We start from the raw sequence: 25,749 nt of genomic DNA on the forward strand, positions 1-25,749 counted from the left end.
TTTGGAACCAGGGGTGGTCCTTCACATGTTTTTGTAAGGTAGAAAGCAGAGCTCATAGAAGGAGGGTATTTGGGTAAATCCACTAGCAATTGGGGAGGTGTCAATATGTTTTGGGTCAATGAGAGATTTCATGGTAAAATTCTGCAAAATGGTAGTAAAAACAGAAATAATTCCATCCCAGGTAGGCTCTCACCAATACATATGCATTTTCCTGAAAGAGACAAATACAAGGATTTAATATCCATATACTTCAAAATCATCTAGAACAATTCTTTAGACTTATAGGGAGCCCACTAACACTCAGTGGCATTAGGTAAAAGAGTGCATGCAATCTTTTCCTCTCTGGTCCTAGATTCCTTTGAAGAGCCAGTTCCTCCTGAACAGAGATGACCCCTCCAGTATCCCCTCTCTAAATTATTCCCCCGAGCCAGAACAAATCCTGAGATTTATATTCAGAGGAAAGGAGTCATTGCTCTAGGGAGAAAACAATCACTCATTTATAATCTCAAGAATTAAATTTATTAAATTTACCCAGAGTAACTGTGACAGGAAAAGGTGACAGAAGAATGATCTAAATTCCCATTGGGAACCTCCTGTCACCATTCTGGACAGACAACACTTCTGGAATCTGCCCTGCAACTTAATGGCCAGCCAGCCACTTGTCTTATCTACTGACTCCTAGCTCTAACACAAAGACTAGAACCTAGTGAGTAGGGCATAGCTTTGGAGACCAAAATGTCAGGGACAGTTAGATGCCTGAGAACATTCATATCTGCCAGCACCAGACTTGGCTATCACTACCATTACCTGATAACTATTAGGATACTCAATAATTGAAGTTGTAAAGACAAGACATACCATCATCTTTAATTCAGTAGCAATAGATCCCTGTGAAAATGTGCATAATTAAGAAGTGAGGTTCCATACTTATGTGTCCTAGTGAGGAGTCACATTTCTACAAAATTGCAAACTCTAAGATTAGACCTTCAGTGTCCTCAGCTATGATGGCACCTGACTGAGTAATGGGCCTACAAGACAACCCAATCCCCTTCTGTGGCCTGATAAGAAACAAGATTGTAGCATGCTAACATAAAAGCCTGGAAGCCTTTATCTGAGAAGTAGATCCTAGTTGAGGGTGACTGGGAGGATAGTTTTTAATATGGGGAGATGGAGAGTATTTTAGTTTTGGGTCTGGATGCATAACAGAGTGGCCTCTGTCTCAATTCTCACACTTATTTGGAATAAGCTCAGACAACTACCCTGAAACCCAAGTGATTTAGTTGAAGAACCATGGCCCAAGGAAAATTAGAAGAATGATGCACTATGTCTCCACCCAACTCCAAGGTTTAAGAACTTGGAAGTAATAAGGGTCATCTAGTCCAACCCAATCTTTTGGCATATAAGGTATTGGAAGCCCAGAGAAATGAAATAATTTGAGAAAGGTTGCACAGTTAATAAGTAGCAAAGCAAGACTGAAACACAGGTCCTCTGAGTTATCAATCCATCTTTGATGCACACTTTTAGGTGAATACCTTACCTTCTGAAAAAGGCATGAAATAGTCACTCTTTTTAAACTTGCCACTTTCATTCAGGAAGTGTCTTGGTTCAAACTTGTATGAATTGGTGAACTTTTCTTCATCATGCAGAACAGAAGATAGGAATAGTATTACAGTGGTACCCTGAAATGAGAAGATACAAACAAATAATTAGAAAATAAGAACCAGATTGTGGAAGGACGGAGCCAACTTGGCAGCATGAAAACAGGGACTCCCTTGAGCTCTCCCCCAAATCCCTCCAAACACCTGTAAAAAATTACTCTAAACAAACTCTAGAGCTACATAACTCACTAAATGACAAAGTGAAACAAGTCTCTAGCCCAAGAAAACCTGTATGGTTGCAGGGAAGGGTCTATCACTGCTTCTAGGAGCAGAGCACAGCCCAGCATGGGCCACACCAGAAGATACCAGCCAGAGTAGACCAGGCAGAGCAGGCTTCAGGGCCCTGAATCATTGAGCTCTGGCACTTTCCAGACTTCTCAACCCACAAATGCCAAAGACAGTGGAGCAGGTCAGTGGGAAATCTGTTGGACCTGGGCGAGAGAAGTGCAAGGTCAGGCTCCACCCCCAGGCTGGCGGAGGTGGCCACAGCTGTGGTGGCTACTTCTGGAGCTCTAGGCCCACAGATGGTGGAGGGAATCAAGCAGTTGATCACAGCAGGAGTGCAGGGATCTCTTTGATGGCACTGAGGCAGGGCTTTCTTGCTTTGCCCTGTTTGGATCTGGGTTGCAGTCTTGGTTGGCAGTCCCTGGGGGAGGAGGAGCACTAGTGTGGCAAAGCTAGTGGTGGCTGTGGAAAGGGAGTCTTCCTGGTAGTTACATGGCAGAAAGGAGTTCTTGCACTCACAGACCAGAACACAGGCCAGGAGAGGAGTATCATACCATCTCAGAATGGAAATAGCTCTGAAAACAGCAGCACAAAAACCCTGAAGCTTGGGACAAAGCACTCTCCACTCTGAAAGCAGTCAGACCCTGACAAAGACCTCAAAAGTCAAGTAATTGGCAGGGAAAGTGAGCAAAGAGCATGAAAGAACTCAGACTATAGAATATTTCTTTGGTGACAAAGATCAAAATATACAGCCAGAAGAAGTCAACAAAGTCATAGAGATTACATCAAAAACCTGCAAGAAAAATATAAATTGGTCTCAAGCAATGAAAGAGCTCAAAAAGTATTTGGAAAATCGAGTTAGAGAAATAGAGGAAAAATTGGGAAGAGAAATGAGAGTGATACAAGAAAACCATGAAAAAATGCATCAACAACTTGCTAAAGGAGACCCCAAAAATACTGAAGAAAATAACACCTTAAAAAATAGACTAACCAGGGCAGAGCCAAGATGGCAGTTGGAAAGCAGGGACTGGCATGAGCTCCCTGCAAAGTCCCTCCAAAAACCTATAAAAAATGGCTCTGAACCAATTCTAGAACTGCAGAACCCTCAAAATAGCAGAGAGAAGCAGGGCTCCAGCCCAGGACAGCCTGGATGGTTGCTGGGTAAGGTCTATCCTGCACAGAGCTGGAAGCGGAGCAGAGCAGAGCAGAGTCCAGCATGGGCCGCACAGACCAACCAGACCAGGAGCCAGGTGGAGTGGGGCCTAGCACCCTGAATCAGTGAGCTGTGGCAGTTCCCAGACTTCTCAACCCACAAACACCAAAGACAACAGAGAAGAACTGCAGAACCCACAAAATAGCAGAGGGAAGGAGGACTCTAGCCCAGGCCAGCCTGGATGGTCTCTGGGTAAGGTATATCACACACGGAGCTGGGAGCCGAGCGGAGTGGAATGGAGCAGAGCCCAGCATGGGCGGCGTGGACCAAGCAGACCAGGAGCCAGGCAGAGCGTACCCTAGCTCCCTGAATCAGTGAGCTGCAGCAGTTACCAGACTCCTCAACCCACAAACACCAAAGACAACAGAGAAGGTTAGTGGGAAAAACTGCTGGGGACAGAGTGAAAGAAGGGGTTCGTTGTTCAGCCACCACCCCAGGGGCAGCGGAGGTGGGGCAGCTACAGAACTACAGCTGCAGTTGCTTCCGGACCCAGGCCCACCTGGTGGGAGGAATTAAGTGGCAGATCAGAGCAGAAGTGCAGAGCCTGCTGAAGATCTGAGTCCAATCTGGGTTGGGGATTCTAGGGGAAGGAGGAGTGCTGGTGTGGCAGCGCATCCCCTCAAGCTTGGAACATAGTACTCTTTACTCTACAAGCAGTCACACCCTGACGAAAAACTCAAGGGTCAAGTAAGCTGGCTGGGAACATGGACAGGCAGTGAAAATGCACCCAGATTCAGTCTCAGACTTTGGAATCCTTCTTTGGTGAAAAAGAAGACCAAAACATACAGCCAGAAGAACTCAACAAAGTCAAAGAGCCTACAACAAAAGCCTCCAAGAAAAACATGAGCTAGTCTCAGGCCATGGAACAGCTCAAAAAGGATTTGGAAAAGCAAGTTAGAGAAGTAGAGGAAAAATTGGGAAGAGAAATGAGAAGGATGCAAGAAAACCATGAAAAACAAGTCAATGACTTGCTAAAGGAGACCCAAAAAAATACTGAAAAATATACTGAAGAAAACAACACCTTAAAAAAAAGACAAACTCAAATGGCAAAAGAGCTCCAAAAGCCAATGAAGAGAAGAATGTCTTGAAAGGCAGAATTAGCCAAATGGAAAAGGAGGTCCAAAAGACCACTGAAGAAAATACTACCTTAAAAATTAGTTGGAGCAAGCGGGAGCTAAGGACTTTATGAGAAATCAAGATATTATCAAACAGAACCAAAGGAATGAAAAAGTGGAAGACAATGTGAAATATCTCATTGGAAAAACCACTGACCTGGAAAATAGATCCAGGAGAGATAATTTAAAATTATTGGACTACCTGAAAGCCATGATCAAAAAAAGAGCCTAGATATCATCTTTCAAGGAATTATCAAGGAGAATTGCCCTGATATTCTAGAGCCAGGGGGTAAAATAGAAATTGAAAAAATCCACAGATTGCCTCCTCAAATAGATCCCAAAAAGAAATGTACTATTGTTGCCAAATTCCAGAGCTCCCAGATCAAGGAGAAAATACTCAAGCAGCCAGAAAGAAACAATTTGAGTATTGTGGAAACACAATCAAGATAACAAAAGATCTAGCAGCTTCTACATTAAGGGATCGAAGGGCTTGGAATATGATATTTCAGAGGTCAATGGAGCTAGGATTAAAACCTAGAATCACCTACCCAGCAAAACTGAGTATCATGCTCCAAGGCAAAATATGGATTTTCAATAAAATAGAGGACTTTCAAGCTTTCTCAATGAAAAGACCAGAGCTGAATAAAAAATTTGACTTTAAACACTAGAATCAAGAGAAGCATGAAAATGTAATCAAGAAAAAGAACAAGAAAAAGAAATCACAAGGGACTTACTAACTTGAACTATTTACATTCCTACATGGAAAGATGATGTGTTTGATTCATGAGACCTCAGTATTAGGGTACCTGAAGGGAATATGCATGTGTGTATATATATATATATATATATATGTGTGTGTGTGTGTGTGTGTGTGTGTGTGTGTGTGTGTGTTTGTGTGTGTGTATGTATGTATGTATATATGTGGGTGTATGTGTGTATATATGTATGTGTATATATATATATATATATATATATATATAGAGAGAGAGAGAGAGAGAGAGAGAGAGTGGGCACAGGGTGACTTGAAGATGAAGGGATGATATCTAAAAGAAACAAAATCAAATTAAGGGATGATAGAGGAATATATTGAGAGAGGGAGAAAGGGAGAGACAGAATGGGGTAAATTATCTCGCATTAAAGTGGCAAGAAAAAGCAGTTCTGTAGGAAGAGAAGAGAAGGCAGGTGAGGGGGAATGAGTGAATCTTGCTCTCATCAGATTTGACCTGAGGAGGGAATACCATACACACTCAATTGGGTATCTTACCCCACAGGAAAGAAGATAAAAAAGGGGGGGTGATAGAAGGGAGGGCAGATGGGGGAGGAGGTAATCAAAAACAAACACTTTCGAAAAGGGACAGGGTCAAGGGAGAAAACTGGATAAAGGGGGATAGGTCAGGAAGAAGCAAAATATAGTAAGTCTTTCACAACATGAGTATTGTGGAAGGGTTATACATAATGATATGCATGTGGCCTATGTTGAATTGCTTGACTTCTTAGGGAGGGTGGGTGGGAAGGGAAGAGGGGAGAGAATTTGGAACTCAAAGTTTTAAAAACAGATGTTCAAAAAAAAAACAAAGGAAAAGTTTTTGCATGCAGCTAGAAAATAAGTACACAGGCAATGGGGCGTAGAATTTATCTTGCCCTATAAGAAAGGAAGGGAAAGGGGGATGGGAGGGGAGTGGGGTGACAGAAGGGAGGGCTGACTGGGGAAAAGGGCAACCAGAATATATGCCATCTTGGAGTGGGGGAAGGATAGAAATGGGGAGAAAATTTGTAATTCACACTCCTGTGAAAATCAATGCTGAAAACTAAATATATTAAATAAATTAAATTTTAAAAAATAGACTAACCCAAATGGCAAAAGAGCTCTAAGAAGCCAATGAGGAGATGAATGCCTTAAAAAGCAGAATTAGCCAAATGAAAAAGGAGGTCCAAAACACCACTAAGGAAAATACTGCCTGAAAAATTAGAACGAAACAAGTGGAAGCTAATGACTTTATGAGAAATCAAGAAATTATAAAGCAGAACCAAAAGAATGAAAAAATAGAAGGCAATACAAAATATCTTATTGGAAAAACCACTGACCTGGAAAATAGATCCAGGAGAAATCACTTTAAAATTATTGGACTACATGAAACCCTACACACCATCTTTCAAGAAATTATTAAGGAAACCTACCCTTATATTCTAGAATCAGAGGGCAAAACAGAAATTGAAAGAATCCATTGATTGCCTCTTGAAAAAGATCCCAAAAAGAAAAGTCCTAGGAATATTGTCACCAAATTCCAGAGCTCCCAGGTCATGGAGAAAATATTGCAAGCAGACAGAAAGAAATAAGTTGAATATTTTGGAAATATAATCAGGATAACTCAAGATCTAGCAGCTTCTACATTAAGGGATCAGAAGGCTTGGAATATGGCATTCCAGAGGTCAAAGGAGCTAGAATTAAAATCAAGAACCACCTACCCAGCAAAACTGAGTATAATACTTCAGGGCAAAATATGGATTTTCAATGAAATAGAGGAGCTTCAAACATTCTTGATGAAAAAACAAGAGCTGAATAGAAAAGTTGACTTTCAAATATAAGAATCAAGAGAAGGATGAAAGGGGGAGGAGATGGTCAAAAGCAAACTCTGTTTAAAAGGGACAGGGTTGAATGAGAAAACCGAATAAAATGTGACAGGATAGGATGGACGGAAATATAATTAATCTTTCACAGCACAACTATTATGGAAGTGTTTTGCATAATGATACATATATAACCTATATTGAATTGCTTGCCTTCTCAAGGAGGTTTGGTGGGGAAGAAAGAAGGGAGAGAATTTGGAACCCAAAGTTCTAAAAACAAATGTTTAAAAAAAAACTCTTTCTTACATGCAACTGGGAAATAAGGTATACAGGCAATGGGGTATAGAAATCTATCTTGCCCTAAAAGAAAGTAAAGGGAATGGGGATAAGGGGTGGGGGAGTGGGGTGATAGAAGGGAGGGCAGATTGGGGAAAAGGGCAATCAGAATGCATGCCATCTAGGAGTGAGGGGGGAGGGTAGAGATGGTGAGAAAATTTTTAACTCAAAGTCTTGTGGAAATGAATGTTTAAAAGCTAAAAATAAAAAATAAATTTTAAAAAGAAAATAAGATTCATAGAATGTTACAGTTGAAAGAGAACTTAGAACTATCATCTAGTTAAAACCCCTCATTTTTCAGTAGGGAAAGAGTCAATATTTTTTAAATGCCTGTGCTGATAGTAAATTAGAAAATCTGCAATGTTGTTGTGAAAAATAAAACTGAATTTTGACACCTTGTAGGACAGGACCAGTACTGATGAGTGAAAGACACAAGGAGGCAGATCTCAGATTATTAAAAGTTAAGAAAATAACTGGACCATTAGATATACCAAAGATGGAAAGAGTAAGCTGGGTGGACAATGACCACACCAAAAGTGGATAAATTCAAATATATTCCAGATGATCTGAAGAGGCAGAAATTCATTCTAACCTGTGTCAGGATGTTGAAGAATAAAATAATGTCACAAAGAAGAATAAGGATAAACAAGTTGGTAGCTCCTCTTGAAGGCAAAGAAACCAGATACTTTGAGGTACAAGCACTTGCTTATATGCTAAAGAAAGGTAAAGTATCTTCACAGGTGTTATCTGGTAAGTTATTCAGGAAGAAGGGAAGAACAATGGTTGGTGACTCCTTGTGGAAAGATAATGAAACAGTTGCATGCTGACAATAACAAAAATAGATAGTTTTGTCATATTCTCAGAACACATATCAAAGACATGACAGAATCTCCCAAGACTTGGCAAGGGGTTGACTACTACCTGTCTCTGGTGATTCACATGAGCAAAAATAATATTTCTATAAGGAATCAGGGAAGCATTTCCAAAGGTTTTGACATTTAGGACCAAAAAAACTAAAGGCTTTAGGAGTACAGGTAGTATATTTATTATGGCCATAAGTGGAAGCAAAAGATTCAGAAAAGAATAGCAAATTTCAGAAATGGACATATTGTAAGAGAATAAGACTGGGATTTTGGTTTCTGGACCACATTTTAATTAAAATATAGGAATGATAGACTGCTAGCCATAAATGGAATGATGCACCTGACAAAAGCTGGAAAATTTATTCTTTTGATTTCTCACAAATATAGTCAAAATGGGTTATTAACTGCTTAAGGTATGGCTAATTAAAGAAGATGGATTGGATATTTTAAGACAAGGAAGCAAATTTGATCTCAAAGTTATGACTAGGACTTGTTAGTAGGAGATCCTTAACAAGACTAAAGTTCTGGAAAGAGTATATCTTAGTCAAAACTAACAGGACAGGAAAAAGAGCATGGTGTAGTACAAATTAAGAAGATATAGGAAGCAGAGGGGAAAAAATGATGAGAAGCATCTAGGTAAAGAGAAGTGAAGGCAACATCAAGAGTGATATTTTCATGATAGTATTCTACAGACCTTTTGGAGAGAAAAGAAATAGACAAGAAATAAAGAAAACAGACTCTAAGCCCTGGTTGTTAGACATGGTATAGCAGTAATGGAAGATTTAATTTTTTCCTTCAGTTCTTTAAATTTCCTTTCTGTCAAAAACAGAGCATCTCATGATTTACTGACTTTTCTTAATAATTTTATCCTGAAAATGCAGCAGAACCAAAAAAGGAAATTCTTTTACTTATCTAATTCTCACCATCTGAGAGGAACTTGGACAACATAGATGTGAATACAGATCTGTAGAACTCCTGTGGCACAACATTCTTCCTCTGAAGGGATCATGCTGTGTTGCAGGGGATGCTATCATACTTGACACACTTTCTGTGCACACTATGGATGGCAACGATGGGAATTTTGTGGAAAGTGACGAGTATGTCTTAGAGTTCATAACAGAGGCAATAAGTGGCCCAGTGTATAGAGTACAGGACTTGGAGTCAGGAAGACCTGCTCTGACCTCAAATACACACTAGCTGTATGACCCTGGACAAATCACTTAACCTCTCTCAGACTCAGTTTCCTCATCTGTAAAATGAGAATAATAATAGTGCCTATATTTCAGGATTCTTTTGAGGATAAAAAGAGATAATATTGGTTAAGTGCTTCATAAAGTTAATACTAGTTATTATTATTATCATCATCATCAAGAAAGACAAGACTTAGTTTCTGACATACAAAGAAAAATATTTCTGTTGGTGGAAGGAAAAGAAACATTCTCTAAAGACACCAATGTGGATAAGATAGCCCAGTAGTGCAGTGGAGAGACTACCAGACCTGAAATCAGAGACCTTAGTACAAATACCAACTGATACGTACTAGCTGCATGATCCTAGGAAAGCCAGGTAGTATCTCTAAGACTTAGTTTCCTCATCTGTAAAATGGGGATAATAATGGCATCTACTCCTACAGAGATGTTGTAAAGATTAAATGAGATAGTCTATGTAAAGTAAACCTCACAGTCCTTTATAAACGATAGCTATTATCACTACAGGGAACTCACCAACCAACTTAGATTTTTCAAAGACAAGGATGAGTAAAAGAAGCATGTCACCGTTCCATAAGAATGACAGAAGTAGTGAAGCCCAGAATGAACAGAGGCTGGTGAGGCTAACAAAGGGCAACAAGAAGCCATTTTTTAAAAACTATATGGCGGAAAAAGAGGAGGATTAAAGAAGGATTGCCCCACAACTGAGAGGATTATAAGATGAGGATGACAATGACAAGAGAAGATACAAAACTTATCAATTTTTCTTTTGATTCTGTTGTTGTTTCTGACAAAGGAATGATCTTTGAACTGAAAAGGATAGAATAAAAAATCAACAATGGCGGGATAAGGATTTAATACCCAGAGAAGTAAGAGAAAACAAGAGAGCAACTTGTAACAACAATGTTGCTAGCAGCTGCTGTGGAGGTGGAAAGACCAACAACATCACAGCCCACAGGAGGGCTGCTAGCACAGGTTCTTTGATCTGCTTTTTAAGGAAAGCAACTTTAAGAGGTTTACAATCTCATTTTAATCAAGTGTGTGTGTGGTGTGTGTGTGAGATTCACCTAGCTCAAGGGAAAAAGGTCAGCACCCTGAACTTCAGAACAAATACAGAACAGAAATTACCAAACAGAGAAAATATAAACAGAGAGATACATACATATTTACCAGAGAGAAAGAACACCAACATCTGTGTTTTCAAAGCTGGGGGCTCCTTAATGGCTACACCACCAATCTTCCAAAGAACGAGCATCAAACAAAACCTCTCCTCCCACAGTTCTAAGAGCTCTTAATTCTCAATTCTCAGTTCTGACTTCAATGGCTATCCTCTGGCTATATACACTCTTTTTCAGCACCCCCCATCACTTCACACCTCTTAAGGATTTCATACCTCCTAAGGGTTTCACACTTCTTGAGGGATTCACACCTCTCCTGACCTAACTAGCTAAAGGATGTGAGCCTTCCTACAAACAAAGGCAAGACTCAATCAAAGGCACTCGTTGCCTTGCTGCTGTGAAGCATTACAAAGGAAAACCGGTAAAAAGAGTCCCACTTTGCTTGCCCTTACACACCTAGACACCAGTGCAAGAAAAAATAAAGTAAGAAAAGTACGCTTCAATTTGCACTCAGAGTTTAGAATATATTTTAAAGAGATAATCTAGATAAGAAAGGAATAAGGAAGTGACTCTAGATAAGGAATTGGGGGGTCACAAGATCTGGAGAGGCATCATCATTGTTTCTTTTTTTGAGGGTATTAATAAACTGGTAGATCAAGAGATGCTGCACATAGAGTTTGCTAAGATGTTAGCAAAGAATTGGTAAAGATTTTTTCATATTCTTGTTCTGAAAAAGATGGAAATATACAGGTTATACTATCATGCAATTAAGTGGATTTAAAACTGATTGACCATATACAAAGGTTACTATAGAATGTCAAATGGCAACTTGGAAGTAGGCACTGTTCTACCATGACCTCATCAGATCAAAAATGAAGATTGAATCTTTCTACGAGTCATATTCTAGGAGGACACTGTAGAGATGGAGATTACTCAAAGGAGGGAAACCAGGATAGCAAGCATAACAAGTCCATGCCATGTGAGGATGTGTTGAAGGAAATGGGGATATTTAGACAAGAGAGCAGAAGATGTAATAGAACGGGAGACATAATAGCTGATTTCAAGTGTTTTATGGACTGTTACTAGAAAGAGAGAGTAACTTTGTTCTGTTTGTTCCAGAGGACAAAACCAAGAACAATACAGTTACAAAGCTGCAAACTAGGCCAAAAGCAAGAAAGAAAACTTACTTCAAATTAGGGCTGTCCAAGATTAGAATGGAATACTACAGCATTCCATTAAGTGGCTTGCCCTCACTGAAAGTTTTTAAGCACAGATGGATGACCACAAGGTGAATATACTGTAGATAGAAGTCTTCTTCAGATTGGGGATGGGCAATATGACCACTGAAATCCCTTCAAATTCTGAAATTCTGTGATCGTTTCTCAGGTATGTATATTATCCTGAGGTTCCTTCTAACTCTAAGATTCTGCAATTCAATGGGAGAGTGTACAAAATCATGTGTTATACTGAGAAATACTTCTGACCTTCGGGATAAGATCTTGTCTAAATTGAACATCTTCTGATACTGCATGGGGCAGGTTCGTGGGAACCAAGTCCATGTAGCGCTGGATCTCATGTACCACAGCATTGGTGTAAGGCATCTTGTTTCTGTCCTCCTATGCAGGGACTTCGATTTCAGCCAATCATATGATCAATCTCTTCTTGAATTAATCCTGTCACAATATGAATGAAAATTGATCTGAAAAGTATGGACAAAAACTGCCTTCTCTCTTATTTTCTCTGAATTTGTGCCAAGAGCTACACTGGTAAATGATGCAGTTGACTCTCACATTCTGATAGATACATAGATGTAGACAGATAGATGAAAATCCCATTTAAGTGTCTTAAGCCAGCTGAGAATCCCTCCAGGTACTCATGCCCCTTGCCCTGAGGACAGCCTCAAGTTGTCCTTAAAAAATGCAGGCCAAGCAGCACTTCGTTAAGGAAATGAGGATGAGTCTCAATCTGGACCTGTTCCTGAACTCAATGTGACCAACCATAGGCCCAAGGTATTTCCCTGAGTGGCTCTATTAGCAACAGGAATCTAGGTGCACCAGCTCCTCCTGTGGTCAGGCAGGATCAATGAGCAATCAGGAAATACTGCCTCTCAGTCACTCAGTTCCTTCCAGTTCTATCACTGGGCTACAGTCTCTAACCCTATTACTATCTCTATAACTGTCTCTAATAATAATTCACAATTACATACCACTAAATTAATCAAGGTGGAGGTAGTAATGGAAAAGGAGGAATAAGTAAACTTGAATGGTTAATGACTTAAATATATTAAAATGACAACAGAAAAGTTTATAGGGAAAGTATCAAAAAGACCATGAACCTCTTTCATGCTGACTTAATTATGGGTGTGTAGTATTAGCCTGTTATCCTATCTGTTATCTCAGGGTGTTTCAGGAGAAGGAGGATTCCATATCTTAAGATGGTGCGTGTTGTCTCTGTTCCTGCAGCAAATAGATCACTTGCAGTACAGACCAGGTTTTCAATGTTAAATTCAGACTGTGGTTGTTGCTTTTCCTAGGAATAATTTGGGATGTTTAATTGAAAAGTAAGGGAGGCAGCAGGGCACAATGGAAACTGTGATGAATTTGGAGGCAGAGAACCTTTGCTTGAATCCCAGTACAGATTTAAAAAAAAAAATTGGAGGTCGGGACAATCAGGCAATCAGGTTTGGCCAGGGTCACACAGATAGTAAGTGTCTGAGGCCAGATTTGAACTCAGGTCCTCCTGACTTCAGGAACAGGGATCTATTCACTGTGCCACCCAGCTGCCACCACCCCATCACCCCCAGCTCTGATCTTGACCTTAGGCAAGTCGTTTTATTTTTTATATTTCAGTTTTGTCATCAGTAAAATGTGGGGGTTGAATTCAATGACCTCCAAGATCCCTTTTAGTTCTAAATCTATGAGCCTGTAAATAAATTAAGTTTGAGCAATACAATCTAATGTGGTAGAAAAAGCTGGCAATTATCAAGGCAGTTTGGCCTTTGCTGATGTTACACAGGAGAAAGAAAAAAAGGAGAGAGAGAGAGAGAGAGAGAGAGAGAGAGAGAGAGAGAGAGAGAGGAGAAAGACAGAGACAGAGACAGAGAGAGACTAGACTTGTAATAGACCTAAAAAGAAGAATTTTATATCATACTTTACTAGAAAGAGAAAATAATTTTCTACTCTAGCATCTGGATAATGTTCAGAAGAGGGCTGAATAAGGCTGCAACAAAGCATTTGTAAAATGGTGACTTTTCTCATCAATTCCTATACAAACTCCCTAAAAATAATGTAGTAACGTGTTCCTTGTTTGCCTGAGAATACCGTGGTCTTCACTCTCAATGCTTACTTCCTAAAGAAAAGCTCTCATACTCTCTTATTAGGAGGTCTTCTAAGACCTCTGTCTGCCTCCTTCCATTGGGACAGCTAGCTCATCTGCTAACCTGATCCAAACTCATGTGCTCAAGGGAAAAGTCAGCTTCTCTGTAATAACTATAATAACATGAATTTTAACATTCAGTCCCTGGGATCAGTGGGTGAACTACCCCAGGGAAGGGCCTTATAATGTCCCTCAAATCATACCATATCGGGATAACCTTTTCTGTCCTTAGTCCCTGTCAGTGAAGAAGAAAATGTGACCCCATCCCAGCGTGGTACTGTTGTACCTGCCAATGGAATGCATGATGAACTCTAGCCTAGTTCCTTGCAGTGGTTTCTTTGAAGCAAAGAAAAAAAATATTGTGAGCTCCAATAGGAGAGAGCGTTGCTTTCACCTGAATCCACTGGGAACTTACAATCTTGATGTTTTTCATTTAAAATCCTTTATTAAAGATAAATTTCTGGTCTTTATATTCAAAACATTTCGGGAAAATTATAGAGCAGATTACGTTGCAAGGAGCACACTCAAGGATGAATGTGGGGTCATATGGTAATCCTAAAGAGGACAGAGAGAGAGAGAGAGAGAGAGAGAGAGAGAGAGAGAGAGAGAGAGGAGAGAGAGAGAGTTTAACACTGCCATAGTGATCAAAAGGAAGTCTTGCTTGCCTTTAGGTAGGACCTGACTGTACTGCTTTCCCCTCTAGCTTACATTCTAGCTGACATTTATTTAGCACAGCAAGGTTGAAAATAAACAAGGCTTTATAAATCATCTGATTTGATCCACATAAGAATCCTATGTGTAAATAGAATAATTCACATTGTACAGATGAAGTTGCTGAGGCCCAAGAAAATCAGGTAATTTATTCCACAAGCAGGAAGGATTAAGAAGTGGGATTCAACCCAAATTCTCTCCTGGCCCCAGAATCACTGCTCTTCATACCATACTGCATCACTTCCCATTTCTAAATCCTTATTCATCACCTCACACTAACCAGCTTTTCTTTCACACTTCTTCATGTTTATTTTAAATTATATTTCATTTTATTTCAATCAATAATCCCAGGATGAGGGTTGCAGGCATGGGACTGTAAGCCTTGCTATTCCAAATGTTCTTAGGTTCAGAGTTCTAGGCTGTCTAAGGAGTGATGATGTCGAGGCGGTGATGGTAGGTTGCCATGACTGGCATATGTTGCTTCTTGTCTCTCCCTCAGGGTGCTCAACTGCTTTAGCCATTTTGCTTGGTCTAGTTTTGTTTCTAATTTGGTTGGTTATTTTTTTTTTGTCTGCCTTATAAATAGCAATTGGCTGGTAATTGGCTGGCAATTGGTGGAGATGGCCAGCCCCTTCTCCACAGGAGTTTTCCCAAAATAGGAGCTATGAAGTCTGTGGTCTAAAATACCAATGGTCTAGAGATTGCTGTCACCCCTATGACCCTTGTACTTATCTACCTGTTGGTGGTAGCTGGTCATCAATTGTTGGTAGTGGTAATGAGAAAGATTTCTCCACAATGATTTATCCTCTCAATGAGAACTGGAGAGACTGGCCTAGAAATGATTTGGTGGTTGGGAGGGCACTGCTATTCCCAAGGTTTTAGGCCCAAGTGCCTGGGCTGTCTCCATCAGAGTCAGAGGGGAGATGATCTTCAAGGCACAGGTGGTTTGACCAGTCTGGATCATTCAGGTGTTCCCACTCCCCAAACTACTTTGTATTCATTTTTTAAATATTTTTTTCAATCTAGGTGGCTTAGTCTCTGTAGGAGCAGTTGCTAGGCTGCATCTCCACAAGGGAGTGGCTATGGACACTGGAGTGAAAGTATTGCTTTTATCCAGGCTCTTGGGTTTGAAGGTCCTGGGCTGTCGCCATCAGAGTTAGAGGGGAAATGGTTATATTAAACAGTGCCAAGGACAGAGTCTTGGAGATATCCACTCTTAGGGAAATGAAGGCGGATAGTGATCCAGCAAAAGAATATTGAAAAGAAAAAATCAGACAGGAAGAAGAACCAGTAGAGAAAAGCATTATAGAAGCAATTGAGGAGACAATCAATTGACCAATTGACCAGCAGTTACCGAGCTCTTACTAGACTCTGGGCTAAGCACCAGCAATTCAGGGACAAAAGGGAAATTGTCCCTGCCTTCAAAAAGCTTACATTATAATAGGGGAGAAAAAATCTACACAGAGTAGTGGCAAAAGTCCCAAATTCCACAGAGAGGTAGAAATGCTGGTCTCATTTTATTCCTGTTATCCTGTTATTCCTGGTGAAACATTCTGGGGTAGAAGAGCTCATATAGCTAATTGGGAGCAACATCTGACAGTACCCTACCACTGCCAAATTTTTGCATCCAACACACACATACACACACACACACACACACACACACACGCACACGCACACATACACACACACACATGATACACATAGGTGTTGCCTTCTACAAATTAAAAGTACTTATCCCACAAAATTCATGGCATCAGCATCTCTGTATATGCCCTCCTCCAGGGCATTGTGCCCCCCTAACTTTCAGATTTCATAGAACAAAGAAAACCCCTTTGCAAAATAACGTAGATGAGGGAGGAAGAGGAAGCCTGAAGAACTTCCAAGAGATGCTGCTGAGTCAACTCATTGCCTTCCTAGCAATGTTCTCAGCCCTGCTTCCCTTCCTTCAACAAGTCAGCAAAACATCAAGAAAATCCCTGGACTCCCCAAAATGACCTAAAGCAATTCCTTTTCCCCCTGGAACTGTTGAATAAAGGTAACAAAACTGGTACAGCTAGGTTCTTGAGAGCACTGCTACATCTGAAAAGGAATAAAAACATAGAAAGTCATCTCCCAAATGCTCCTCACCACACTGCCTCCTCACAAGATTACCATGAAATCATTAGCATAGCTGCACTGCCTCTCATCTCTTCTCTCAGCTGTCTTGACCCTTCAGGGCTTCTAGGAATGACCACATAGTTATGGGCATATCCCCAGGATCAGCCCAAAGTACAAACATGGTGGTTTCAGACTACAATAAATTCTTGGACCAAACTCAGTCTGCAGAAGTAACCAGGGATAGGGTGGATTTTTCTAAGGTCAATGGTAACAAAGTAAAGAAACATCAACCTTTTGTTTTTTTAAACTCCTCCACAAGGTATTTAGCCTCTTCTTGGACTCACTCTTCAATGCTCTTCTTCCCCATCCCAAAATTCCTCAGGGTCATGTGGGAGAAGCACCAGATTTGCTTCCATCTCTCTCCATCGCTTACAATAATGCTTATAAAGGGGAGCAAGAAGAAGAGTAGCCTTAGAATACAAAGTTCCTTACACTCCATGTAAAAAAGTCCAAAGGCAGGGCCCTTGGCCCACATCCCTTGTTCTAAGAGAACAGAATGAAATATGGGAGGTGTCAGTTTGCTTTCTCCTCTATCAATACTGTTTACTGTCCCATTCCACACATCATTCTCACTTTCTCACAGTCATAAACACATTAAGTGGCCCTACATCCACATCCTCCTCCTGGAAATGAAGAGGCTACAAAGAGGGAAGCAGGATAAGGATGTATTTTTGAGACCATGAATGGTTGTAGGGTAAGTTAGTTTGTATCTCTGCATCTTTTGACCCAAGGACAGTAAAGGATTAGGACGTCTTGAAGTGCTAGTTTCCCTATTTCACACTGGGACCAAAGAGTGAGAGTCTCTGTTTCTTGTCTTTTTGTGGGTTACCAGGTTGCATTGTGTATAGATTACCCAGCCTGGAGTCAGGAAGACTCATCTTCATGAGTTGAAATCCAGTCCCAGACACTTACTATTTACGTGACCTTGGGCAAGTCACTTACCCCTACTTGCCTCAGTTCTTCATCTGTGAAATGATCTGGAAAAGGAAACGGCAAACCATTCCAGTACCTTTGCCAAGAAATCCCCAAATGAGGTCACAGAGAGTCAGACAGACTGAAATGACTGAGCAACCTAAGATATCTTCAGTAAGAATAAAAAGTTATTCTTCAACAAGAATAGAAAGCTGAGTAGCAATCCCTACATCAGATGGCTTTTCTGAGATTCTTGTTTTTCCTCAGGAAATTTATTATGTAGCATTGTCATTTGTGGGGAAATTATTGTTGAGTCAAAACAAAATAAAACAATTACACAAAGAATTATAGTTAGTTTGAGCAAAGGTCAGGGTGTACACTTTGGTACACACATGATACACACATACAAAAGCTCAACATGTCATGTCCTTCCTTCCCTGAATACGTCACACATTCCTACCTCCAGATATCACCCTCTGATTCCACATATAGAATGAGGATTTCACCCAATTACCCTTGCATTGGGAACTACAGTTTTGCCTGTAATCTAATTTCCATAGAATCTTTATCAGCATCAAATTCTTCACCCTTTACATCAAGATCCTCCATAAAGGAAGCCTCAAACAAGAAATTGACTGATATTCCTTGGAATGGACTAAATTTATGTTGGTTTAATTAAATATCTCTGAAAAAGTAGAAGCTAACACAGTGAGGCCTCCTAGCATCTCTGGCAAAGTTGAGATCCCCAGCAAAGGGCTTCTCTTCTCTGCTCATTATGCTAATCAATATGCTCATTGATACCAATCTCACAAACTGAATTCACTAACACATACTCCTTATTTCATAACACAACTAATTCTGGACCCTAAGTAGCTCCTGCTCTGCCTCAGAATCCCCTCAGAAAAGAAAAACAGAAAGAAAAGCAAATCCCCTTCAGTGCAGCTGAAGACCTGAAGAAAGGGCTTTGCAAAATTTTGCTTCTGAAAATTTTAACTTTTGCCATTGTTCTGTATCTGATTTCACTAAATCATAGGCTGATATAGGCAACAGATCTCAGAAATTGTCCATTCTTCTCCTCTCATTTTATACATGATGAATCTGAGAAAGATTAAGTGACTCACCTAGAGTCAGGAATGTTTAAGTCTCAGACTAAGCCTAGGACTCAGAAATCCTGACCAAAATCCTGGATTCTTGCCACTCCAGATCATGAAATGAAATGAAAATAACAGGCTAAACACTACCCTTCACAATCCCGTGTCTTTACTTCTTATAGACATCTCAAATTCATTACATCCAAAAATCAATTTGCTGTCTTCCTCGCCCAAACCTCCTCTTTTTCTGTCTTTGCCTATTTCTGTTGAGGGGACCACCACACTTCCAGTCACTCAGGTTACCAACCTCAGTAGGATCCTTGATTCCTAACTCTTCCCTTACCCTCACATCTAATTAGTTGCCTAAGCATTCCTATCTCTACATCAACTTTCTTTCATTTTTGTTTGGTGAGGCAATTAGGGTGAAGTAACATACCCAGGGTCACACAGTTAGGAAGTGGCAGGTGTCTAAATCCTTCACCTAGCTGCCAGACTTACTGGACTGATCAGCCACAGTGAGACACACTGTACCTTGACCCTGATATAATGATATCATTTTGGTCCTCTTCCAGCATGAAAGACAAAAAAGTGATTTCTCTCAAGGGAGAAACTGAACAAATTGTTTGCCTGCTCAACAAGATCTGTGGTTCCCTATCACATCCAGGATCAAATGCATAAACTTCTGTTAGGTTTTTACAAGCCTTGACAACCTGGCCCCAAACTACCCTTTCAAACTTACTGCACGTTATTCCCCTCCAAGCACACTAGGGTGAACAAGGCATTTGGCTGTTCCTCACACATGGTTCTCCCCCCGGTATCATGCCCCATCCTTGCCTCAGTCTCCCAGAATCCTCAGCCCAGCTCAAGTGCCACCTTGGAGAATCAGCTGCTAGTGTCTTTTCCTTGCATCCATTTTGCATATATGTGTGGCTGCATGGCTGTGTGGCTATGTGTGTGTGTGTGTGTGTGTGTGTGTGTGTGTGTATAATATGTATGGTGTCTATATAAATATATACATAATATATATATACATATATCTAACTATCTATCTATATATATGTGTGTGTGTGTGTGTGTGTGTGTGTGTGTGTGTGTGTGTGTGTGTATGAAAATGTACATGTTGTCTCTCTCCCAACCCATACAACTGCTGACTCCTAGAGGGCACTGACTATATTCACATGTGTCTTTGCATCTCCCAACACCTAACCCAGTGCCTGGCACATGATAGGTGCAGATCTTCCTCCATCTCACTCCCTTCTACAAACTCTATGCTCCAGTTCATCCCACATGGCACTCCATTTCCATTTCTGTAGCTTCACATAGGCTTTCTTCTTCGCCTTTCCCTCTCCCCATGGCTTTCATGCTCTCCTTCCTCCTAGTATCTTTGGTCTCCTTTAATACTCAGCTCAAATCCCACCTTTTATAAGAAGTTATTATTGGCCTCCATGGGCTACCATTTTGTGCTACTCATGTATGTCAAGCATACACAGTTCATTAAGATTTCCCAGGTCTGGGGGCAGAGCCAAGATGGCAGCTGGAAAGCAGGGACTTGAGTGAGCTCCCTGCCAGGTCCCTCCAAACACCTATAAAAATGGCTCTGGACATATTCTAGAGCTGTAGAATCCAAAAAATAGCAGAGGGAAGCAGAGTTCCAGCCCAGGACAGCCTGGATAGTCGTGGGGTAAGGTCTTTCCCATCATGCTGGAAGCAAAGCAGAGCAGAGCGTGAGCCACGCCTGAACCAATCAGACTGGGAGCTGGGCGGAACAGGCCCTAGCCCCTGAATCAGTCTGTGCAGTTACCAGAGTTCTCAACCCACAAACACCAAACAACAGAGAAGGTTAGTGGGAAAAGCTTCTGGGACAGAGTGAAAGGAGTTCCTGGTTTGGGCACCACCCCAGGGGCAGGAGAGGTGATGCAGCTCTGAGGCTGCTTGTGGAGCTACTTCTGCACTTGCTTCCAGCCCCAGGTCCACCTTGTGGGAGGAATTAAGCAGCAGATCTGAGTGGGAGTGCAGTGCCGGCTTAGATCTGAGTCTGGTCAGGGTTGGCGGTTCTTGGGGAAGGAGGAGTGCTGGTGTGGCAAGGCTTGCTGTGTAGAAATAGCTCTGAAAACAACCGCACAGCCCCTCAAGCTGGGAACAAAGTACTCTCTACTCTACAAGTACCCTGATGAAAAACTCAAGGGACAAGTAAGTTGGCTGGGAACATGGCCAGGCAGTGAAAACAGACTCAGATTCAGACTCAGACCTTGGAATCTTTCTTGGTGATAAAGAAGACTAAAACAATGGCCAGAAGAAGTCAACAAAGTCAAAGAGCCTACATCAAAAGCCTCCAAGAAAAATGAACTTGTCTCAGGCCATGGAAGAGCTCAAAAAGGATTTGGAAAAGCAAGTTAGAGAAGTAGAGGAAAATTGGGAAGAGAAATGAGAATGATACAAGAAAACCATGAAAAACAAGTCAATGACTTGCTAAAGGAGACCAACAAAAATACTGAAGAAAATAACACCTTAAAAATAGACTAACTCAAATGGCAAAAAGCTCCAAAAAGCCAATGAGGAGAAGAAAGCCTTGAAAGGCAGAATTACCCATTTGGAAAAGGAGGTCAAAAAGACCACTGAAGAAAATACCACCTTAAAAATTACATTGGATCAAGTGGAAGCTAGTGACTTTATGAGAAATCAAGATATTATAAACACGACCAAAGGAATAAAGGAATGAAAAATGGAAGACAATGTGAAGTATCTCATTGGAAAAACCACTGACCTGGAAAATAGATCCAGGAGAGATAACTTAAAAATTATTGGACTACCTGGAAGCCATGATCAAAAAAGAGCCTAGATATCATCTTTCAAGAAATTATCAAGGAGAACTGCCCTGATATTCTAGAACCAGAAGGTAAAATAGAAATTGAAAAATCCACCAATTGCCTCTTGAAAAAAATCCCAAAAAGAAAACTCCTAGGAATATTGTTGCCAAATTCCAGAGCTCCCAGGTCGCGGAGAAATACTGCAAGTAGCTAGAAAGAACAATTTGAGTATTGTGGAAACACAATCAGGATAACACAAGATCTAGCAGCTTCTACATTAAGGGATCAAAGGGCTTGGAATATGATATTGTGCAGTTCAGTGAGAGCTATTGAAACCAAGAATCACCTAGCCAGCAAAACTGAGTATCATCCTCCAAGGCAAATATGGACTTTCAATAAAATAGGACTTTCAAGCTTTCTCACTGAAAAGCCCAGATGCTGAATAGAAAATTTGACTTTCAAACACAAGAATCAAGAGAAGAATGAAAAGGTAAACAAGAAAGAAAATCATAAGGGACTTACTAAAGTTGAACTGTTTTGTTTATATTCCTACATGGAAAGATGATGTGTAATTCATGACACCTCAGTATTGGGGCAGCTGAAGGGAATATACATATAGAAGAGACAGAGAGCACAGGGTGAGTTGAATATGAAGGGATGATATCTAAAAAATAAAATTAAATTAAAGGATGAGAGAGGAATATATTGAGAGAGGAGAAGGGAGAGATGTAATGGGTAAATTATCTCACATAAAAGTGGCAAGAAAAAGCAGTTCTGTAGGAAGGGAAGAGGGAGCAGGTGAGGGGAATGAGTGAATCTTGCTGTCATCACATTTGACCTGAGGAGGGAATACCATACACACTCAATTGGGTATCTTACCCCACAGGAAAGAAGGAAGGAGATAAAAAAGGAGGGATGACAGAAGGGAGCATATAGGTGGAGGAGGTAATCAAAGAAAACACTTTTCAAAAGGTTCAGGATCAAGGGAGAAAATTGAACAAAAGGGGATAGAACAGGAAGGAGCAAAATATAGCTAATCTTTCACAACATGAGTATTGTGGAAGGGTTTTACATAATGATACACATGTGGCCTATGTTGAATTGCTTGCCTCCTTGGGGTGGCTGGGTAGGAAGGACAGAGGAAAGAGAATTTGGAACTCAAAGTTTTAAAAACAGATGTTCAAAAAAAGGTTTTGCATGCAACTAGGAAATAAGATATACAGGCAATGGGGCATAGAAATTTATCTGGCCCTACAAGAAAGTAAGGGAAAAGTGGATAGAGTCAGAGTGGGGTGACAGAAGAGAGGGCTTACTGGGGAATGGGACAACCAGAATATATGCCATCTTGGAGTGGGGGAGGGTGGAAATGGGGAGAAAATTTGTAATTCAACTTTGTGAAAATTAATGCTGAAAACTAGAAATATTAAATAAATCAACAAAACACAAAGACTTCCCACATCTTTTTTTCAGATAAACTGCTCTCTAATAACCAAACTAGCTAGGTGGAACAATGGATAGAACACTTGCCCTGCAGTCCAAAGATCTGAGTTCAAATCTAGCCTTAAATACTTACTAGCTGAGCTAGTCACTTGACCTATTTTTGCCTCAGTTTCTTCACCTGTAAATGAAGAGTAACAATAGCACCCACCTCCTGGAGTTGTTGCAAATATCAAGTGAGATAATATTTATTAAGCACTTAGCACTGTGCCTGGCACATAGTAGGTACTGTATTTGTTAGCTGTCGTTGTTGCTGTTGAGTCATTTATTCATTTCCCACCTTGATTTACTCAAATGTCCCTACTACAAGTGTTCTACATTTGCTGTAAAAGAGAAATGGGTTTGCCTTCTAGTCAGTTATCAGGATTGGTAATGAAAATACTGTCAGAGACTTTTGCAGGCCATAGCTTATAGAATGCCATTAGAGAGGGATTTTGTTTCTAATTTTAGCTCTAGTAGCCTAAGCAAGGTGACCTATTCCAGAAGCAGCCAGATTATTATAATTTTTAAGACTATTTAAAAAAGTATAGATAACATTCCTTCATGTGGATTCTGATCCACATTGGCTATATTACACCTTGCTTGATCTTCAAAGACTCAATATTTTGGATTATCATTATCCTTGCAGACTGAAGTAATTTTGTTTTACCTGTTACTTGTGGCAGGCAGAAAATTCCTGACCTCCAGCTTTATTTCATCCATTTTGTGGTAAATTTTCTAACCTTCTACATCTACTGGCTGCCACTCATCCTTTTCTGCTATGTCTAACAAGAGATATAAGGAAGGACAAAGGTCTCAATGGCCTACATAGTGTGGTGTCTAGTCTCAGTTACTCACTTTCTTACTACTCTTAAGAGAGGTTGATCTGTGAACTCTTAAAAAGGCTGGTCACTAAGAGTCAAAATTAGGTCTTGCTACCTTAATCTAATTTCTTTTCTTACATTTTTATCAAACAAATGTCAATGCCTTGATTAACTAGACACAGATTCCAGCAAGGCATCTGACAATGTCTCTTAATGACATATTTATAGAGAATATGGAGAAGACAAAGGTCAAATTGTCAGAAGACATGTTCCTAGGAATCCTAGGCTACATAAAGTTGTGGTCATTGTCCAGTAAGAAGACACTAATGTAGGTGCTAGATACCTGAGGACTAGATCTCTGAAAAGCAAGGAGAACCTTCCAAACAACTGTAAAATGAACTAGAGTACTGAATCTTTGAAGATAAAAGTCACACCTGAGGGGTGAGTGATTACAGGAAACTGTAAAGGATAGATGGATGTGAGTAGTACATCGCTCTTCTCCTTCCAGGACGCTTCCACCCCACAGTTATTTTCTTTTTCTTCCTTTTCCTCCTTTTTTTCTTTTCTTTTTTCTTTCCTTTGTATTTCTTTCTTATTTCTTCTCTCTTTTTTTTTCCCTCTTTCTTTCTTTCCTTGGTTGTATCTTTCAATTCTTTCTCTCTCTCTTTCTGCTTTCTTTCCTTATTTTCCCTCTCTCTTTCTTCTTTCCTTCCTCTCTTTTCCTTTCTTTCTCTCTCTCTCTCTTTTCTTTCTTTCCTTTTCTCTCTCTTTCTATCTCCTTCTCTCTGTCTGTCTCTCTCTGTGTCTATGTCTTTGTCTGTATCTTTTATTTTTCTCTTAGTCTCTGTCTGACTACTTTAACTAGCTATAACAATAATATGATGTTATGCAGCTGTTACCCTGGAGAAAAGAAAAACGGCTTCCAGGCCACTCGTTGTATCCTCCCCAATATGCCACTGCTTTGGTGGCTTTAGTTTGAAAATGGGTCTACTTCCACCAATTTCTCAGAATACTACTCTTTTCCTTATTCTTGTTTTACTCTTCTTCCTCTACACTAAGCAGAAACTTATCTACTCCTTTGTTTGCCAAATCAAAATTGGTTTATGTGCTCTGTCAGCAAACTTGTCCCCATGATCAATCGGAGCTTCTTTCACTGCCTGGTACCCATGTAACAAGACAACACAACACCCAATTGCAGAGTGAACACTGAGCCATACTTTTTTGCTAGCTGTGAAAAGACACTTGGGCAGTAGTGAGAGAGTCATCACTGAATCAGGTGATAAACAGCTTGGATTACTATTGTTGACATTATTGAAGAAGTTCTCAATCCATTATCAGCTCCTTCAAAACATTTCTGACATTTTTTGAAGATGAGACCATGAGAGGATGATGTAATCCGTGAGTCCAAGCCAAGCCACAGATGGTTCAAAAAGCTAAAATTTCATTCTTTTTCTTGGGCTAGCAGCCAGAAAACTGGCTAATGAGGTACATATATGACCTTGGTGCAGTATTTCCCACCTTCCTAAGATGTTCCATAGCTGGGTGCCATAGAGGATATTGAGCTGGACTTGGAATCAAGAAAACATTACTCAAAATCTAGTTTCAGATAGTTAAGAGCTATGCAACTCCAGGAAGTCCCTTAACCTCCATCTGCCTCAGTTTCCTCATCTGCAAACTGAGGCTAATAATAACACCTAATTCTAAGGGGTCTTGTGAGAATAATTACAAAATGTTTGGAAAACATTGGGCAAACCTTAAACCACTAAGTAATTGCTATTATTATCATTTTTATTATAATTCACTTAAAGATTTGAGAATAGCAGAGTTGGCAAATAGGGACAATGATGTCAGTGAAATTCTGGAGCAGAAAGGGGTCATGATTCCCTTAAAAACCCTACAAATTGGGAACTGAGCCAAATATATAGAAATATAAGTCATTCCCCAATTGGGAAATGGTCAAAGGATATGAACAGGCAGTTTTCAGAGGAAGAAATTAAAGATATCTACAGGCATATGAAAAAATGATCGAAATCACTACTGATTAGAGAAATACAAATCAGAACAACTCTTAGGTACCACATCTCCTGTC

At 40.3% G+C, this 25,749-nt stretch overlaps 1 pseudogene; it reads right to left on the minus strand.

The window, feature by feature from the left end:
- On the minus strand, positions 1-25,196 carry LOC118829564 (annotated as a pseudogene).
- Positions 25,197-25,749: the final 553 nt, after the last annotated feature.

Source organism: Trichosurus vulpecula, chromosome 8 (genome assembly GCF_011100635.1).
Source record: "Trichosurus vulpecula isolate mTriVul1 chromosome 8, mTriVul1.pri, whole genome shotgun sequence".
Lineage (NCBI taxonomy): Eukaryota > Metazoa > Chordata > Mammalia > Diprotodontia > Phalangeridae > Trichosurus > Trichosurus vulpecula.